A 19,400-nucleotide genomic window follows, 5' to 3' on the forward strand; every position below is an offset into this window, starting at 1 on the left:
CTGTCTAATAATACTGCCTAAGGGAAACATGTATAAAGTGAATAAAATTGTCCTAGCACAGAACCTTGTGGAACTCCATAATTATCCTTAGTCTGTGAAGAAGATTCCCCATTTACATGAACAAATTGTAATCTATTAGATAAATATGATTCAAACCACCGCAGCGCAGTGCCTTTAATACCTATGGCATGCTCATAGAAATGTAAGACTAAACCACACCTATTGTTAACACCCACAAGGTATAAAAAGTGTTGTATGACTCATTTTAGGGGCCTTTCACAAGATGGACACTGTCTGTGAGGGTCCCAGGCCTGGTTTCTAACGTGACCTTGAATAAACTCAAAATGAGGAATACAATGCTTTGGTTTTGGTAAGGAACAGAATTTTACATAAAAGAACCAGGTAGAAATAACAATATAAGCTACAGACCCTTCACGTTTTTAAGTGTGAGCTTAAGCCATGAACACACTTGCTATTGTCCTAGGCAGCTGTGCAAAACCACTGTGATAGCATATATTCCAGAATTCAGATGATATATATATATATATAAGAGGGCTGTCTGTAAAGTATAGGTCCTTTTTATTTTTTTCAAAAACTATATGGATTCATTCATATGTTTTTACGTCAGACATGCTTGAACCCTCGTGCGCATGCGTGAGTTTTTCCACGCCTGTCGGTGATGTCATTCGCCTGTGAGCACTCCTTGTGGGAGGAGTCGTCCAGCCCCTTGTCGGAATTCCTTTGTCTGAGAAGTTGCTGAGAGACTGGCGCTTTGTTGATCAAAATTTTTTCTAAACCTGTGAGACACATCGAAGTGGGACATGGTTCGAAAAATTAAGCTGGTTTTCAGTGAAAATTTTAACAGCTGATGAGAGATTTTGAGGTGATTCTGTCGCTTTAAGGACTTTTCCCTGGTGCGAGATGTCGTGCAGCGCTCTCAGGCAGCGTCATCAGCCTGTTTCAAGCTTAAAACCTTCACATTTCAGGATCTATTGATCCAGGACGTCGTGAGAGAACAGAGACGTTCAGAAGAAGTCGGTTTCAGCATTTTATCCGGATATTCCACTGTTAAAGGAGATTTTTTTTAATGAAAGACGTGCGGACGGGTCCGCGCGTCGGGACGCAGCCGACGCAGCGCGGCGGCACAGGAAAAACACCTCCGTAATGATAACCATCTGTTAAAATCCAGTTGGCTTTTGATGGCTTTCAGTGGAGTGAGTATATGAGAAATTGTTTATCAGCTGGAGATGTTCCAACTTGTCCTTAAGGCTTCCAACAGAGGTGTTTTCCTGTGACGGAGCGTCGCGGCGGCTGCGAGCCGACGCTGCAATCCGCCGCACGTCTTTCATTAAAAAAATCTCCTTAACAGTGGAATATTCGGATAAAATGCTGAAACCGACTTCTTCTGAAACTTCTCTGTTCTCTCACGACGTCCTGGATCAATAGAGCCTGAAATGTGGAGGTTTAAGCTTGAAACAGGCTGATGACGCTGCCTGAGAGCGCTGCACGACGTCTCGCACGTGGGAAGTCCTTTAAAGCGACAGAATCACCTCAAAATCTCTCATCAGCTGTTAAAATTTTCACTGAAAACCAGCTTAATTTTTCAAACCATGTCCACTTCGATGTGTCTCACAGGTTTAGAAAAAATTTTGATCAAACAACGCGCCAGTCTCTCAGCAACTTCTCAGACAAAGGAATTCCGACGAGGGGCTGGACGACTCCTCCCACAAGGAGTGCTCACAGGCGAATGACGTCACCGACAGGCGTGGAAAAACTCACGCATGCGCACGAGGGTTCAAGCATGTCTGACGTAAAAACATATGAATGAAATCCATATAGTTTTTGAAAAAAATAAAAAGGACCGTTACTTTACGGATAGCCCTCGTAGATAGATAGATAGATAGATAGATAGATAGATAGATAGATAGATAGATAGATAGATAGATAGATAGATAGATAGATAGATAGATAGATAGATAGATAGATAGATAGTAGTAGATAGATAGATAGATAGATAGTATATATAAAATTGCAAAAATCTCAAAAAAAGCCTTTTTCACATTGTCATTATGGTGTATTGTGTCATTTTGAAGGAAAAAGATGAATTACATTCATTTTGGAATAAGGATGTAACATAACAAAATGTGGAAAAAGTGTAGCACTGTGAATACTTTCCAGGTGCACTGTAACGTATTAAAGGCATTACTCTCCATAGCTTTAGGGCATCTTGGTGACACAGCAGTGTGTACACTTGCCTCCCAAAAAGCTCCTCATTCTGAGGCACCCCACACCACATTCTCCTTGTACATCTGAAGTTGAGTCATGAAGGTCAACTGACATACACAAAGTTGGGTAGGATTACTTTGACAGAATACACGTGGATTACATGTGTGTATGTACATACATTTGTATTACTTGTAATCTGATTACTTTTGGATTACATTTCAAAGTAATCCTACCCAACCTTGGAATACGTAAATATTGTGTCCAGTCAATATTCACATCCATACCAGATTTGCTGTGGCGAACCTGAGCAAAACAGGAGACGCCAAAAGAAATCACCTCAGCCAGTTTTTCTATTGTCTTTTCAGGTTTTGTGGCTTTTTCACAAAAATTTTAACTCCCTTCTTATCCTGTCTCTCATCCACAGAACTAAACTGTTTGCAACGTCTGTTTAAGTTTATGTGTCTTCGTTCCATTCACAAAAACAATTTGTGTAATGCCCCCTTCCAAATAGATCCTAAGCTAAATCCACTTTGAGCTTGCATCATAAGCCCTGTGGCTCATCTCCCATCTCATTATACCTTGAGTTCAACTCTGTCAGAAATCATCACTGTAATCCACAGATTAGTCAGCAATCTCTTGTTAGTCCGGTGTTGAGATTATTGAAATGGTTTGTGTTGGTTTTGTGATGGTCTATTACTGGAGAACAATTTACAAATGTAAAATCTGAGGAAGAGCAGCTTTGTGGCATGCACTCTCTTTATTAATTTAGCTTATTGAACAGGCCAGTGCAGGATTTTTTTATAGCCCCTTACATTTTCAAAAGAACAGTGTAGCACCTGTCTACTCACAGAGAGAAAACAAATGTATAATTGTCAGATGGGAGTTTAGAAGCCTTGGGAGGCTGTTCATCCATGATAAACTCTCTCAGCAAAGCCAGGCATTTCCATTCCAAATCCATCAGACTGTGAAGAAGAGCATCCCAAATATGTATTTTCTATTCCAAAACCTCAGCACCAGCTAACATGCCTCCTCACTATTCACTCTTTGGGCTTTTGCTGTTTACTTAATAATGCAATCTGTATCAGCAAACCTCTTCTCTCTGCTCAGTTTAGTTTCAGTCTGTTCCACTCAATGCTTCTGTCTAAACTGCGAAAGCTGAATATATCTAGTTGGTTTCTTTCTTTTCTAATGTTTTTCCTTTCTTTCTTTTCAACTATCCACCATGTAGCTCTGTTATCATTAAATTACAGTGAGGTAAAAGTAGTATAAGTAAGGTACCTCAGGCATTCCTCTATACATCCTCCAGGTCCTCCTGGGGGCCCCAAGGTGTTCCCAATCCAGACGGGATAACCCTTCCAGCATTTTTTTTATTTTCTTTTTCATGACTCTCGAGTCTTCCCCAGTTAGGAATACCCAGAAATTATCCAGAGGGAGGCATCCGGGCCTTATTCTAAGATGTCCAAACCACTTCAGCTGATTCTTTTTCAGCATGGAGGAGCAGCAGCTCTATTCTGAGATCGCAACAACCCAGTCTTCATGATGATAGCTGAGAGTTGAAACTTAAATCTACTGCCAAACTGAAAGCTGTGTTTTCGTTATCAAATCATTCTTCACCACAATAGTTATGTCTCATGTTTCAACTTTTCTTCACTCATAAACAGAGCCCTCAGGGTACCTAAACCTGTTATGTGTCGACGCGGGTTGAGGAACGGACCTGCGTCTGACTGAACCCAGTGCTAAAATAACCAGAAAGCGGTTCCAATAACAAAACAATTTATTTTCCCCCTTTTGTGCAATACTCGGGTACAAACATAAAGCGCGTCTGTCTGGCGGAGTGAAGGACGGCGCGCTCTCCAGCGCCCAAAGGGATTGAAGCCCGGCGCTTCTGGACTCATGTTCACCGCCAAACACCCCCCAGGTGGACACGACAAACCGACTCTTTGAAAGGTAGAAAAGGTGAGGTAAGTCAACAGCTACAACTAATATCCTTCAAAGGCACACACTATCAGCAACACAGTCAGGTCTGAATTAAGCTTTATGTAAATGAGCAGCTTCTCACAACAGGTGGAGGATCATCTGTCCGCACGCCACGGCGTGAGAAGCAAGCTGCACAACTCTCATCAATATTCACATATACTGCGTAACAAAATACCAAATTACTGTTAACAATTATTCAAACAATCAAATCACCTCTGATGTGTGCTGACAGCATGTGTCCCTCACACCGTCCTCCTTCACAGGCACGATGTGTCAAAACCCAGGTGCGGTCCTCAGCGTCTCACAGACGAACATCACAAGGTCGAGTTCCCGGCAATTCTGCTTGAATCACACATGGCTTAAATGCAGAACGCCATCTCATTATCTGCTTCAGCTGAAAGTCTTTAAGGTTGCACGTGAGCATCATCCACAGGTGCTGCATATCACGTTGATGAGGGTGAAGGACTCTTCTGCCAGCACCTTCTCCACAGGACAATAAATCAGTTTGCATACCACCTGGAGAGCAAAGAAAAGAAAAGAACACAAAATGTCCAGCCAAAACCCCCCCCAACACACAACAAACCCCTAAACCAGAGTGCCTAAATTATGTGTGAGTGTAATCTGACTATCATTGCCTCTGTTTGGAGGGGCTCATTTGGATCCCAGCTAAATGATATTTTGTCACAGTGGAGAGCAGTGGTGTCCAAAGTATCCAGAAAGGGCCAAGAGCGTGCAGGTTTCTTTGCAGCCGTTGACTCCAGCAGGTGATTTCAATGACAACTCGTCACATCTGCTCAAAGTGATGTTAATCAGTGAAATCACCTGCTGGAGTCAGTGGCTGCAAAGAAAACCTGCACCCTCGTAGTCCTTTCTGGAATACTTTGGACACCATGGTATAGAGTGCACTGGAGGTTCTCCTTTGAAAACTGTATTTGGAAGTATGCAGGTCAGTGATCATATACACTTCTAGTTTTTTCATGGTCTGAGGTTGAACCTTATTTTTACTCAAAAGTGTCGGTCTCTGTGTCTGTGGCATGTAGCCAGTTGAGTGAGATCCTGACTAAGAGGTTTGAAAGTAGAAGATAATGAGGGACTTTTATGGGTCTCCTCAACCCCCTCCCAAACGTAAGGAAATCCAAGTTTCTCCCTTTTCACTACCCATTCAAACACCTGGCAAAAATCAAAGTATAGTTAGTTTGCCTTTGCAATTAAAGCTTCCTTTTTTCATGTTTTCCTGGCAGTGACGGGAAAGACAATTATATACTGGTTTTGGCTTTCAGTGACACCAGATTTTTTATTATTTATTTCATTTTTATATTTTTGGGGGTGAGTGGTAAGGGGCTTTTGTTGTCTGCTCTTTTCTCAGAAATCGTTTAGGCCATTGGTCAACAATTCAGTTGTCATTCTCTGGCATGGACTCTTTTCTCCCGGTCACTTTTCTCTATTCCAATTTCTCTTTGTCATAATCTCTGCTGTTCTACCTTTTTGTTTTTTTGTTGTTGTTGCTGTTGTTGTTGTTTTGTTGTTTTGTTTTTGTTTGTTTTTTTGTTGTTGTTTTTTTGCCATAGTTCTGGGAAAAAGCTGTAGATTTGTAGCGACACGAGATTGTGGTGTTACATGGCCAGGCAGCTACCCATGATGCCCTCGGCAGTCCTGTGTCGTCACGGATGAGTGACCACACTCTTTTGGCATCGGGTGCAACATTGTACAACTGGACAAAGCACTGCACTGTTTTGTTGAGTTTTATACACTACTAGGCCTTGTAACTTTGTTTGTAGCACCAAAAGTCACAGAAACATTTCCAAAGTTGTGCTGTAATAATCGACATTTCATTCACTGCTGCTTCTTATAAGAATTGTAATATACAGTAAATGCACTTGCCTATTACAGCCATTTGGACTGTAAATTCCTCATCTGGGAGTGGAACTCTGAAAGTTTAATAAGCCAGGCCTTTGAATAATTGCTCCCAATTAATTGTGTTTCAGTTAAATTGTCATTGCTGTTCAGTTAAGTAGTCTTTGGTGAGTTGCTAAAAGAGGTCACTGTCAGTGCAATTACACTTTTATTCATTTGACAGTACTGCTGATAGAAAGTACTCGTGCTCTGTCATATATGTGAGAGAGAAAACATGATGTATGTGATGTCAGCTGCCTTCCCCCTTCTAATATGTAAAATGTATTTGCTAGAGTGATGTCAAACACAGTCTCCTTTTTGCTGAGTAATATGGACCAAGATACTGCTTACAGCCTGGAACTATATTGAAACTTTAACTTATCAGACTTCCTGCCAAGAAAGCTCCAGGTATTACTGGTGCTGTGCTGATTTCACAACCATAATTCTTTCAGTTGTAGATGCTATAGGCTACTTAAATGTGACCTGGCAGAGACAGATATATAGCACTTACAGATAGGGTTTTCCTCTAGTGCTACAAAAAAACACAAAGAAAGAAGAAGTAGAAATATGCTATTCATGATAATATATGCTATATTTTAGTGTTGGTATAAAGTGAAAATGACTGTGGAAGTTTAATAATTTGTTTTGTCTGATCGTATTTTGTTTGATCACTGTAGCAAATCTGGTATGGATCTACATGCCGAGTTATACATGGAGAATAGGTGACGCTGAACCGGGGTCCTGTTAGGGAGACATGTATTTTAAGACTTGTGCAACTCTGCTGCCACACAGCTATGCTGCGTTTTAATACACTTTGGTAATTGCATACAAATTAAAAAACTGTGCAAAAGACTTGTTTCTGAATGAATGTAGTTTTTGATATGCTTAGCGCTGGTCATTAAAGATCAATCATGAAACGTCTTGTATTTCAGATTGTCCATTGTTGCCCATCATCCATCTGTCCATTGTACATTTGCTGCTTGTCATCTTTTATTTCAAAATGCTTCCCTTCCTAGGAATCTTTCTGGATCCATTTCAGGTTTCTCATGTGCAAGCTAGACTCATAGGACTACAAACTAGTGGAGCATGAAGTTTGTTAAAGCTTAAGGTCACAGTACAATCTTAGGCACCTGCCTGAGGAAATTCTGGTGCTGAAAACATTACTTATGACGTGTGGTGACAGTAAATTTAAAAGAACCATTACCAACTGCTGTGCAGCCTCTGGTTTTCAGTTTTTTGCGCATTCACTGCTTGGTCCAGCACCAAGAATCTAATGCATTGGATGTGGGTGGTTTGCAGTTTTTCATATGGGCTTCAGCTGGGATCAGATTTTATCTTGAGTGACCTTGAAGATTGAAATGTAATAATTATGGACATGAGACGTGTCAGGACGGGTGGGAGCCCAGCACCCGGAGAGGGTGGACCCACAATACAAACTCATGACAAGTAGTTGTCATGTTTATTTCAGGCTGAGGGTCAGTACACAGGTTGTCAGGCAGTGGAGCAGAGGTACAGACAGGGTAAGGCAGAAACGCAGTCATATCCAGGCAGGGGTCAGAGGCACGAGCAAACACTGACATCAGGGCTGAGGCAAAAGGCGCAGTCGAGAAACATGGACCAAGACACTGGTACACAGCAGCCAAATCAGGACTGAATACAAGAAGGCTGGAATGTGTGCTAGAGCAACGACAAACTGGTAAAGGGTGTGGTGGCTGGGAGGAGATTAATTAGCAAGTGCTTAACAAGGTGCATATGAGGAGAAGGATCTAGAAAGGGGCGTGGCTGGTGAACAAAGAGTATGGATGGAGGCAAGATAGTGGGAAAGGGAGTGTGCAAAGTGGAGTGATGTAACAGACAAAGATATGTGAACAGCTACCAAGCGTGTGAGTAAATGAAAATACAAAGCAGACAGAAACAAAGAGAAAGACAAAGACATGGGGCAGGGGCAGTGAAGTGAACATAATCAGATATAAGTGAGGGACGAAGATATGATGGCAGGTGCAGGGACGTGGAGTGAACATAATCAGATGGACGTGAAGAACCAGACAGAGCAAAACAGAAACCGAGGACAGAGTAAAATGTACAATGGACCGGGCATGAACCTGAAACCTAATCAGAGAATAAATGGAAAATAAATATTAAAGCTAAACTAAACAGGAACTGACTAATAAAACAAGGTGGTTAAACAAACTCTAAGAAAAACAGTGACTACATGATGACAGCAAACAGAACTCGACATTACAGCATAACATAAGAGCAGAAGAAACAAGTGATAAACAAAAACACAAACCACCTGAACAAAAAATGAATGGAACAAAACAATGGCTAAAGTATCAAAAGTAATAATGTAAAACATAACAGAGAATAAACCAAGATTGAAAATAAACAACTAATAATCAAAGCTGGGGCAGAAAGAGAACAACAGAAAGGGGTAAAAAAAAAAAAAAACATGGGTTCAGCACCCTTATCAGGGCAAAATCATGACAGATGCAGGTTTGAGTTATAGGGCAAAGTGCAAATGTGGTTTTATAGCATCCCCTGCAGGAGGATTTGTTTTAATGTTTCCGTTAGTTATGTACAGGGTTTTGGAGCAGTTCTGAAAATTTCACCACCACACTGTACCATGTAGACTGCAGTATTGCATTTAGTGGGATCAGGGAACAGTGCTGCTTTGCATGCGTGCTCACAGCCCAGCCGGGCTTTATTGTAGATTATTATTCACTTACTGATGCGTTGCTTGGCCGGTAGCGTAGATTTACATTTACGATACCTGGCTATGCCCGCCTGCACCTGCCTACAGCGGGTGGGTATCCGGATACCTGCCTGCTGTGCGTAACTGATGATGTCATAGCGTGCGCAGCCCAAGAGCTGTCCGCAGAGGAAAAGGCGAGAAGGTGTGTGTGTGTTGGTCCCAATATGGATATTCCGGATGATTTTCTCATGCATAGTAGGACAATGAACAGGAGCCAAAGCAGCCAGCTTGATGAGATGCCTGCCAGCTTAACTATAGAAGTTGTGTGGCATTAAATCCGTTGAAAGTTGAAATAACTTTAAGCAAATCTATGCAATTGTTACATCAATTTTTCTCGCTGAGTGTTGGGAGTACGCCTTGTTGTATCTTTATTTCATTGATAAAGTAATTCATGATGTTCACATTTAGTTAAAAGGTCAAAATGGGTTCTGAGTTAAGGGCCCTTCAGTTAATGTGTTTCAGACTGATAGACAGTTATTTCTACTAACCAAGAAGGTTGCGTATGCAACAATTAATGTTTTGAAAATGGCAATTCCATCTGTGGAAGAACAGAAAGCACGCCATGCAATGCTGTTGCAATGTTACTTCTTTTTATTGAAAGTAAAAAAACGATAAACTTGAGGCCTGGTCGTCCTTTTTTGGAAGTTACAGCTAAGCTCCCACATTTTGTTGGTGCCGAAACGTGGGGACAGCGGCTTTAAAAAACACAAACTGATAGCTGTAACTAGTTTAGCTGCTACGAAGGACACAAAGGAAATGGAGAATTTACAGTGAATGGAAAAAAAAAAAACACAGAGTCATGCGAGTCTCCACTACAAAGCTGCTGAGGGCTGTTGAAGGAGGAAATATGAAAGGATAATGTGAGCTCTGATCATCTGTATGAGCATTTGGCCGTGCTATCTATTAAGGAAAAGAATCTCCAAGAACTAAAAAGGAAAATGAATTGGAGATACCAATGGACGAGCTGGAAGAGGACATTGTTAAAACAGTGGATTATCAGGACACAGCTAACCTCTGGAAGAGCCATGTAAAACAGATTATGGAAAGAAAGGGGGGAAACGCTGGAGCGCAGAGCTCACCTCATCAAAGTGATGTGAGTACACACTTGAATGGACTGATGAGCAGAGCCTCAGTAAAATTTCCAAAGCTGTACATCAACAAATTTAATGGCAAAATAAGAAGATAGCAAGAGTTTCATGAGAACAGAGTTGAACAAAATGGAAAAGTTTGCATAACTGAACTCATATCTTGTGGGTCCTGCTGCAAGAGCCCTCAGTGGGCTGAAGAATACTGAGAATAATTATGCAGCTATCCACATGCTGCAGGAAAGGTTTGGAAGAAGGGACTTTGTTGTAAATGCACGTCTAAACTGCTCAGTTTAACTCCAATTAAAAGATCTACAGATATTGTTGCTTTAAGACAACTATATGATGAGTGTGAGGTCCAGATTAGAGGTTTGGAGTCCCTGGGAGTGGTATCCAACACATGTGGAGGACTGCTGTGCCCAGAATTACTCCAGGTGATCCCAGATGACCAAACTCTCATATACATGCATGAAAGAGGTTCAAAGTGTTCCTGATCTCGTCTCTTGCTTACAAAGAGTTTGAAAGCAGAGAATGTGCCATGCACTTAACCAAGGTAGTAAGCCTCAACAATGACCCCCAGCCTCCTCATCAGCCCAGATATAAACCCAACTTAGGCAGTGATAAATACAGAAAGCCAAACTCACCATCAGCTGCAGTGCTTCACACAGGCAGTTCAAACGCTTCACCAGCCTGTGTACTCTGCAATAGCACAAGTCATATATCAGAGCTGTGTCCGAACAACTCACTCAGTGCAAGAAAGGAAAACCCGAGGAAAATGGGAAGATGTTTTGTGTGCTTGGGCCAAGGGCATATTGCTAAATGCTGCAGGGGATTTCATGCAGCACATGTGGATGGAGACACCATCCCTCTATGTGTGAGAAAGACAAACAAACCGAACCATCATACAGTGGACCTGAAATTACTGACACCCGCATCTCATCAGTGACTCCTCAACCCATAAGGAAGGGCCCAGGAAGGCATCAAACAGTTCTCCTACAAACTGTTACAGCATGGGCTGATGGAACTAAGGGGAGGAAGAAGGTTCGCTGTCTGCTTTCTAGGGATGGGTATTGATAAGATTTTATCGATATCGATGCCATTATCGATATCAATGCCATTATCGATTGTGCTTATCGATCCGATTCCTTATCGATACCTCTTGTGAATTTTCTGTGTACTAAAAGTAGGCTTTACAGGTTTTCTATGTCAACAACATTTTAAATTGGTCACTGGATCCTTCATCTCTGGACATAAATAAAATCTGTAGTTTTTGTCGAAAGCATTTCTTTTCAGACATTTTGGCATGAATGTCTCTCTATACCTCTGAGCTGAGCTCAGCCGGCTGCTGCATGTCAGTGCCAGACGTCTCATTTTGGGAGGAAAAAAAAAACATGAGAGCCGGCTCTTCATGAGACTTCATGAGATTTGGGGGAGGTGATGGTCTAGTGGTTAAGGTGTTGGGCTTGAGTCCAGAAGATCATGGGTTCAAATCCCCACCTGAGAGGAAAAATCACTAAGGGCCCTTGGGCAAGGTCTTTAATCCCCTAGTTGCTCCCGGTGTGTAGTGAGCACCTTGTATGGCAGCACCCTGACATCGGGGTGAATGTGAGGCATAATTGTAAAGCGCTTTGAGCATCTGATGCAGATGGAAAATCGCTATATAAATGCAGTCCATTTATTTACCATGAGACAAGCGTCCAGCTGATGTCTTAATGACCCGAAAGCCGGCTCTTCATGAGATGAGAGCCTGGCTGATGTCTTCATGACACGAGTGCATCAGGTATTTCATGTAAAATATAAAAGGAAGAACAGTAATCCAGATCATTTCATTACTTCCTGGTGTACTTCTAGGCAGAGGCTAAGTCTGCTCTTCATAACAGGAATTATTATAAATTGCAGGATTCTCCCCAGAAATTATTAGTATAATGGTGCTGTTGGCAATTATCACCCGAGGTGGCATGCGTTCCGAGTCATTTTGACCGGTTTTAGATGCATTGAAAGCAAGAATAATAGACAAAAAATGACACTTATGTTGTAATATCAACATTCTTTTTTGCGTTTTTCTGTCTAAGCTAAGAAAATAAATAACATTGAAAATGTAATTAATATTTAATTAATATTTGATGGACATAGCATTTGCTGTCTTCTTTAAAATGACACACTGTACCTTTAATCCAGTAAGAGTCCAGGCAGAGTTTTTCTGTCATGTTGACTGTTTAGCTTTTTTTTCAACATTTTTGAGTGGGATTGCATACTTGTTTAAAAAAACAATATAACCCCTAATTGTCTTCTTTGAACAAGAGCTAAATCTGGACTGATTTGATTGTCAAATCAGAATCAATTTTATTGCCAAGTAAGTTCTCACATACAAGTAATTTGATCTGGGGTCATTTTCAAAAGAAAATGAGAAAAAATAATTCTGAAGAAGTAAAGGAGTAAATATGCTCTTTTAATGATGAAATCCTGGATGAAAAACTTTCTGAATCAGTTTTCACACTTTACTGTTTCACTGAGGCTGTGTGGTGAAGATGATCGTTGATTAAAATTGCTTCGCTGCTCTCTGCCGCCGGGGGACGGGAGAGCGGGCAGTTCAGCACAAACAGCCTGGCTGCATTTTAGAAAACTAGCTGAGAGCAGAGCACAGTAGTATAATGGCGCTGTGATAGCACTATAATGGCGTAACGCCATTGTTCCATTGTCTCAGGAGAGACAGTGGAACATTTAAACAGTATATTCATTGTTCCTTTTCATTTATTTAATTCATTTATTTATTTCATTTAAAAGACAAATGCAACAGCAGCATTGATCATGAATGAAAAGGAGCAGAAAGAAGCAACATCTTATCATATCTGCCCTCTTTAAGACACAAAATCAACCGCTCCAGTTCATCAGAGCTGTTCACACAGACATCTGATCAGTTTCAGAATATTACAACATAAGAAATAACATGACAAGTAATCATAACAGTAATAACAATAACAAAACAATATATATAATAAACAACAATACTACTCTACAGAGTTTAGAAGATTCAGATGGCTTTCGGTGATGATCCTATGGGCGTCACACAGATTAAAGAGTGGTACAACTGGTTTAAAGACGTCTGCACAACGGTGGAGGGCGAGCCATGCTCCAGTCGGCCATCAACATGCTGAAATGACTGGGTCATTTCTAAAGTTAACGCTGTGGTGATGCGGGGCCGTTGTGTGACTATCCGAGAAATTGCGGAAGAGGTGGACATTAGCACATTTTCAGCACATTCCACTGCGACAGAAGATTTGGCCATGAAAAGAGTGGCGGCAAAATTTGTGCCGAAGCTGCTAATGGCAGAGCAAAAGCACCTTCGTGTTGAAGTCTCACAGGACATGCTGGACTCCGAAAAATGATGCCCACCTCTTCCACAATTTCTCGGATAGTCACACGACTGAAAAGCCACCGAAAGCCATCTGAATCTTCCGAATGGTTTCCACCTGGCTGTCGCCCAGTTTCTGGAAAAATTTGATGCAGTAGCGCTGCTCCAGTTGTTCCGCCATTTTCCTTGCAATGAAAATCCGTCAAGAGCACTATACACGACCTCACACAAATGCTGCTTACCAGCAACTGATGCAATCGACAGGTGTGAAAAAATTCACGCATGCGCACGAAGGTTCAAGGTTGGCTCATGCAAGCACATGTGATTCAAATCCATCAGGTTTTTGCAAAAAAAAAAAAAAAAGTTTGGATACTTTTCTAACAGACCTCGTAAATGCAGGGAGGTGATCACTTACATCTGTCCTAAGAATACCAGTAATTAATTTACCCTGTATATTTGTAAATATATTATCGATTATAGTTCACTATGTGTAGTCACCCTTGTGGGTTTAGTTATCACAGGGTATAGATTCAGTCTTCTCATGTAATACTTAAAATCACTTGATGTTTTGAGATTCCCTAAATCTATATTAAAATCACCACACAGAATTAATGATTTGTTATTAATTTGGTCAATCATCTCATGAATTTTGTCTGTAAACAGTTCTATACAAGACCCTGGTGCTCTATACACACAACCATTTTTTTTTTTTTTACTCCTTTCATTTATGAATCTGTCCTCTGATTAATTTGGTTACACATTTTCGTTTATGTGCATATGTCCAGCATATAATTGCTGCGCTGCTCCGACTTTCCACATGCTCGCACTGTGTCCACATGCACGAACACAAGCGTGCACAAAACCGTCACCGCGGTATTGTTCACGCCTGTCCGACCGTGTGTCCCTCCCGACAGCAGGTTCCTGCTTCTTTTGCCCAACTTAATGTTATGTGTGAAGGGGCCCTTAAAGGCGTTCAAACATGATTGAAGCTATTAGGACTGCAACCACCCGGAAGTTACCATGCACAAGCTATGATTTTGTAAATCGGGATTAAATTTTTGAACAGTTCAAAAATTTGACCCCAATTTCAAAACTGGTGCAGACGATGGCTATAACTACTACGTATACCAAGTTTGTTCAAGATTGACAAAGATGGCTCAGGAAGTTATTATGATAATTCAAAACATAGCGTTGTTTGCTTTCAGGATTAAACGAGAAGGAACGACACTCCATGGATTAGCCTCATAACGCGTTGAAATTCAGAGACAATGATATTGTAAAGTAGCAAATTACTTTGAAATGACAGTAACTAGTAATGACTTATGTATGTATTACATTTTGGAAGTAACTTGCCCATACACACACGCACACACACACACACACACACACACATATATATATATATATATATATATATATATATATATATATATATATATATATATATATATATATATATATATATATACACACACAGAGTTTTATTTTAGTTTTGTATACTGTTCATCTTTTGGTAACTAACAAACATAGAGGTCCTCACAACTTCAGCTGACTCCATGAATAAAGCAAAGCTGATTGTATTACTCAGTGATTTTTTTATGACACTGGAGAGCTGGAGAGTCAATTAAAAAGGATTAGTATGCCCCCAATCAGCTCAAAGCCTCTCCATGCATTAATGATTACAGTGTGTCATCAGCAGTCCTACACTGTAGAGTGAATCAGTTTGAGCACAGATTCACATTGAAACATGCCCATACGCTCTACATTAAGAATGAAAGACTCAAAACTCAAACCATGGCTGTAATAAAGAAAATATATCTTCAAGTCAGATAGAGATCTGTTGGGCACCAGAAGTTTTTTTTTTTTTTTTTTTTTATCAGGACATTGTTCTTTCTTGCCAACCTGTCAAGTATGGTATACAGAGAAAAGTCCCAAACATTATGCAGTATTTTAAATTCATCAATCTGTGTTTATATAGCAGTGATGAAATTTATCCAGAAATTCTGGATGTTAAATGTACATCTATTTTTCAAAATACCAAATCATTATATTATTAGATATTGTTATTATTATTGTTATTGCAACGAAAGTGCTTTTATTTGAAAAGTATTGAGATATTCATATACATTGCCTTGAAAAAGTATTTGGCCCCTTGATACTTCACACATTTTAATTTATTTATGCCATTTCAAATACAAAAAGTAAATCAGGAATGACTTGGAAGTTCTTAGTAGTACTGCATAACAGTTCATACAGTTCTTAGTAATGCACAGTCACTGACAGAATGAGAGGCAGACTCTCACAAACTCAGAGGCGGCAGGAACTTAGCTGAATGGAGCAGAGCAGCATGCTCTGAGGCTGAGTGCTGAGGGGCAGCGGCACAGCTGTGATCCAAAGTGACGTAGTGCAGGAACGGCATGGAAGCCAGGAGACGTTGTAGCGTGGAAGCCGCGCAGGAAGGCGTCTGGAAACACCAAAGGTCAAAGAGCTCTATTACGGAAAATAGAGGTGCCAAGTTACCTTTGAGAGGAGCTGTGAGAAACTCAGATGTCACACAGAGGTGTCTCAGGGAATCTTTCAGAAAACAGAGGGCATGTAAGTGTCAAAGTCAAAGTAACAGTAGTCTCAAAGTAGTATCTCGCCATGCAGCTGAGAATCTGACATTGGTGGTGGTAAGCTACTAGTGTATCCACAGCTGCAATGGGGCAGACTGACGGAAGCATGGCTGCCATTCTATGTCTACAACCCCTCCAACCACCACCTCATTCATACACATTAAATGGACTGCATTTATATAGCGCTTTTCCATCTGCACCAGACACTCAAAGCGCTTTACAAATAATGCCTCACACTCACCCCAATGTGAGGGTGCTGCCATACAAGATGCTCACTACACACCGGGAGCAATAGGGGATTAATTTGATTTGATTTGATTTGATTTTTTGAACCTCCTAATTCATGGAGAAAAAAAATAAAATATATAAAATCAACAATAGACAACACAAGAATATTAAAATGGTGACAATAAATCATTGACAATTGAGCTCTCAAAGCCGCCAGCGGCAGTTAAAATGAAGCAAACACTGTCAGCGACACCACATTCAGGGGTTCTTTTGATGGTTCTCTTGCTAGCTCCTTTATAAGAAGTGTCGCATAGATATCTAGCTAAGGATATACCATACTCCTGGCAGATATTAACAACAGCTGAAACAAGATTAGCCTGACTAAACAATTGACCCTGAAGTGCTTGACATAAAAGATATTTACACAGTACATGTGTACGTGAGCTTGACAAGAACATAGACCTGAACAATGATAGTTTCTGGATGTTGACATATTTTTTGACACGACCGACACCTAATGCTTGGAGAAGAGGAGATGACCTACAGTAGGACTTGAGACCAAGGGCAGCTTTAATAAACTTACAACTGAAGACCTTGGCCAAGGGCCCTTAGTGATTTTCCAATCAGGCTGGGATTTGAACCGAGGATCTTCTGGTCTCAAGCCAACGCTTAACCACTAGACCATCACCTCCCCTCACCAGCACCCCATAATGACAAACATTCATAATAAGCATGTTTTGATTGTGAGAGGAAACCGGAGTGCATGGAGGAAACCCGCGGCAGATATGGGGAGAACATGCAAACTCCACACAAAGGGCGGGAAACAATCCCACAATCTTCTTGCTGTGAGGCATCAGTGCTAACCACTTAACCACAGTGCTGCTCTGCATGACTTCTTCTCTTTTTCACCCTCCTGTCTCCATGTTGTTGTTCTTGTTAGTGTTGTCCACATATTAAAATCCCCTTTCCCCTAAATCCCCTAAAATCCTCCATCCATCCAGCGGCCCTTGTGCGGTCATGAAATGTTTCAAACACTACATGATGCCAAACAGGTGCTCAGCTGCCGCCAGGACCATACTAGCTCCACTTGGTATCCTTTCACAGTCCTCCATGTTCGCAATGATCACCATGAAGTATGAAGTTGCACCTGATTTTCACAGAAGAGTCATCAAGCCTTTGGAAGAAGCACAAATTCCACACAGGCCATGCAAAACACCTCACAGAACACCCCATTACCACCCAACAGGTGCACAAAGAGCACAAAGAAGCAACAGCGGATCCTACACTGCAAAATGACCAGTGATGCATGTTTGGATGTGAACTCAGAACAAAAAAGAACAGCAATATCATTTCAGTATCACAGCTAACAGGTCTGCAATGATCAGGACTACGTGCCGTGATCTTTATGAATAAAGTTCATTTTATAAAGTGCAAAATGAGTTCCGTGACAGGTGATATCCATCAAGTTCTTTAGAATGTGTTATGCATGTCGAGCAGAGAGCAGGCGGAGAGCTCTGTTTTAGGGCCCTGTCCCACTGGGGAGAGGATTAATTGCGCATGAATTGAGTATACAAATTGCGGGCATTCATTGTCGTCCGCAACAAAAATGGCCAAAAATGACAAATGTCCCAGTATGAATTACGGGTATATTAATGATATATAGCAAATATATGATGAACAATCACGGTTATATAATGCATGTAGTAAGGAAACTGATCCGACACATTGAGATTATCACGGCAGTATTACGGTGTATTATGAATGCATTGTGCACGTGTTGTGCATGCACCGGGCATCTGCATTGCATTCATAAAAGAAGCGCACTTGCTCCTTTCGGCATCACTATTCACACCAACAATACAGCCTCTGGAGCATTTGCTGGACTTGGACAAGTGATCGCAGAGTGTTGTCATGCGAGGGTTAACTGTTCATGAGTTTGGGAGCGGGAGGGGGAAGCTGCTCGGGGTGTGAGACTGTGTTTTTTTTTTTAAGAGTGTCATAGAAAACAGATGTCAGCGTGAGTTGTGGCTACGGCAACTCTTCCTTTTGTTGGTGTTAAATAAAAGTCCTGGATTGCAGCAGCTATTACGTCTTTGTGGATTTACACAGCCGGACCGGCACTGACTGGCAGGTATGTTGCTTTCTGCCACATATAATACTTTGGGTTTACTTGACGTGTTTGTTATGCATTCTCAGATTGTCCACAAATCAGCTGCAAAGCAGATGTAATAAAAATGGTTTATTCGTGGCCAGTTTGTACGCATTCGCTACAACATATTTCAGTTTGTGATGTGGACATGATGGGCATGCAATATATCTGTTTTACACACTGTCCCGGTCCGCTGCCAAGCCGCAAATCCCCGTCAGTTGCGGATATCAGCGGTTAACGGCAGATATACAGCACATAGAGTGAGTATGTATTGTGTATGAATTGAGTATATATGGAGTATGTAAGGCGGATGTCATCCGCATCCAAATTTTTGAACGGCTCAACAATCCTGGCTCCGGACATGCGTGCCTCTGTGGATGATCACAGACGTGTTCGGATGACGACCAAATCATACATGCATGTTACACGGATACTGCGGATGTTTGCCGAATATGGGCCAATTTTGTGCGCAATCCATACGCAAATCTTCCTAAACGCCAGTGGGACAGGGCCCTTATAACTTTTCTTGCAGCTGATGGTTCATTCTGGTCTTCCGAAAACTCCGGTGTCAATTCAGCACAAGCAGACATGAAGCTCAACTGACACCAAAAGCACGCGTCACGTCAGACAAGTAATCTGTGCCCTGATTACTGTTATGATGAAACCCTGTACCATTAATTAACTAAAAACCTGTCACCATGGAAGACAATACAAGCTAAATATTAAATCAGACATTTTTCCATGTTTCTGTTTGTGCACATTTAGTTTGGATTATGTGTGCATATGTGTTTTTTTTTTCCCCACTGCCGTGCGCCTGACAGCATCTGCCCAAAAAAGAGAGTGGCTATACACTCAACCACTGAGTCAATAAAGTAAATATGTGAGCATATACGCCCAACCACAACCGACCAATGAGCACGCTTGTAAGCTCACTTCCGATTTCAACACGGGAGGGAAAAAAGGCGGCTATTTTCTCGCCGGCTACGGGAGGGTTTGCAGCCAGTGGAGGAGCTGTGATCTAAAGCAGTTCTGTTTGGCTTATCACACCCAGGGAACAGTGTCAAATTAACACCATCTTACAGCCAACAAGCAGCATTTTGTTCAAACACTATTTCGTCGTTGT

At 41.3% G+C, this 19,400-nt stretch overlaps 1 protein-coding gene and 1 long non-coding RNA gene across 2 annotated transcripts in view; both read left to right on the forward strand.

Annotated features, from left to right (window-relative positions):
- Positions 1–19,400, forward strand: part of LOC117510628 (netrin receptor UNC5C-like) — a 962,031-nt gene that overhangs the window by 695,854 nt on the left and 246,777 nt on the right.
- LOC117510631 lies at positions 11,096–16,013 on the forward strand. Its single transcript, XR_004560771.1, has 3 exons — positions 11,096–11,105; positions 12,663–12,672; positions 15,935–16,013. It is a non-coding gene; the product is annotated as an uncharacterized LOC117510631 (long non-coding RNA).

This window comes from Thalassophryne amazonica, chromosome 5, assembly GCF_902500255.1.
Source record: "Thalassophryne amazonica chromosome 5, fThaAma1.1, whole genome shotgun sequence".
Taxonomy (NCBI): Eukaryota; Metazoa; Chordata; class Actinopteri; order Batrachoidiformes; family Batrachoididae; genus Thalassophryne; species Thalassophryne amazonica.